The sequence below is a fragment of the Antrostomus carolinensis genome, unplaced genomic scaffold (assembly GCF_000700745.2).
Source record: "Antrostomus carolinensis isolate BGI_N321 unplaced genomic scaffold, ASM70074v2 scaffold25669, whole genome shotgun sequence".
Classification (NCBI taxonomy): domain Eukaryota; kingdom Metazoa; phylum Chordata; class Aves; order Caprimulgiformes; family Caprimulgidae; genus Antrostomus; species Antrostomus carolinensis.
Window position 1 is genome coordinate 25,200 of NW_010341111.1, and position 1,933 is coordinate 27,132.

General features: G+C 51.5%; 1 protein-coding gene across 1 annotated transcript in view; it reads left to right on the forward strand.

Annotated features, from left to right (window-relative positions):
• The window catches only part of LOC104531502 (rho GTPase-activating protein 26-like), a gene marked incomplete at both ends in the record, with an annotated part of 33,897 nt that overhangs the window by 24,328 nt on the left and 7,636 nt on the right, over positions 1 to 1,933 (forward strand). The gene's annotated exons all lie outside the window — the stretch shown is intronic.

Genomic DNA, 1,933 nt, shown 5'->3' on the forward strand with positions numbered 1-1,933 from the left:
GCCCTGGTCCCGCCTTTCCCACTCGGACAAAGTCCTTGCCCCAATCGTGACTAACGGATTGCAATTCCCGTGCCATTCCCATGCGGTTTTACTGGTGTCGATGGAAGAGATGATTCCCGTAACAGGATCAGGCTTCGGTTTCCTCTGCTGTCACGTTGACGGGGAGCGTGAAGATTGTCTGGCATCCCAGCCCTTAACCAGGGCCTTGGACTGAGGCTGCGTTAGCACGGGATAAAGTGTTGCTGTCCCTTCCCCACCTGACGGGCCCCGTTCTCATGTTCCTCGACCCCTGTCCTCGCCGTCATCAGCTGCTGAGCTGTGCTCCTGCACGTGGGCTGCAACATGTGGTGAGGGTGGACACCCGCCTGCATGTCCCAAAAATGACCCTTTTTGGGTGCCCACAGGCACTTTGCCTTTTACAGAGAGGAGAACTCGGCCAGGAGGTTCTGCATTTTTCAGAGGATTATGTACCACGGTGGTTTAAAAACGTTGAAGATCATCTTTCCATTTCTGTCACTAATTGATGCTACAGATATTTGGGTGAAAGAGGCAGTGCCCCGTCCCTGCTCATGCTGTGTGCAAGGCAAAAATTAGAAAGTTCAATGGGCAGAATGATGCAAGACAGCAGATTAATTATAGTGATTATTTCGTTGTTAAACATTCACATTGTGACCCAGGAACCCGGTGGATATTGTGAAACAAGAGTCGTTAACGCAGCAAATACACCATTTTGGTCCTTATCAGTTCTTCATTATAAACAGTGTTTTGGCACTTTGCTCACACTCTGTTATGCAGAATGCTTTTGTCATCACTTCTGTGGTCCCTGTGGGTTGCTGTTATCAAAGTGCCCTAGATCAGGTTATCAGCCAGAAGCTGCTGCTCTGCTCTCTGGCAAGGTGGGGTGTTGGCTGGAGGAGAGCCCGGAGGAGCCGGAGGCTTCGGCCAGGCTCCCATGGCTCTGCCTGGGTTACTTTCCATTAAGGTTCACCAGGGTCTGGGGAAGTTGTGAAAACTCACGCTTGCTTTGACATGTTGGTGGTTCTTGAGCTGGAGGAGAGGGAACTGAGACTGGCTGAGGGGTTCAGTGATGGGAGAGTTTGTTGTTTAGCAAAGAGAGGATTGCAAAAAATCACAGCATCAGAGAATCATCCAATGCTGTGAGCTGGAAGGGACCCACCAGGATGATGGAGCCCAACTCCTGTCCCTGCACAGGACAAGCCCAACATTCACACCATGTCCCTGAGGGCCTTGGCCAAATGCTGCTGGAATCTTGTCAGGCTTGGTGCCATGAGCACCTCCCTGGGGAGCCTGTTCCAGTGCTCCACCACCCTCTGCCTCAAGAACCTTTTCCTCATGGCCAACCTCACCCTCCCCTGCCACATCTTCCTGCCATTTCCCCTGTTCCTAATGTACCAGTCCAGCTCTCCTGTGAGCCCCTCCTTTCCAGGAGGGTAGTTTTGGGGGTCTTGGAGAGAAGCTGCTGCTTTGGTTTGTTAATGGCAGCTCTCACTGGCGAGAGCTGGACCACGGTACCAGCAGAGAGGAGACACAGCCAGGCCCCAGGGCTGTGGCAGGGGCTGGTGTTGGTGGTCCACAACAAGAGCGTGGCTGGCTCTGACCCCTGCCTTCCCCCAGCTCTGCAGGCAGTTTGCAAAGTGGCTCTTCTGCCTTCTGCATGGTGGAGAAGAAATCTGCTTTAGTTGATGGGCGGTTCTCCTCTTGTAGCTCTAAGAGCAAATTAAATCTCCCAGTGAAGAATCCTTCATGTGAGCTTTTAAAAACATGAAGCAAAAGACAGCATCAGCCTTTTAAAAAGGGAAATAAAATAAAGCAAGAGTTTCAGCTTCTGCCGTTCATCTCCCTTCCTCTTGAGATGAAACACTTCCAGTTTCTTGGCTGATAGGGACTTTAATTCAGTATTGGCTGGTGGGCA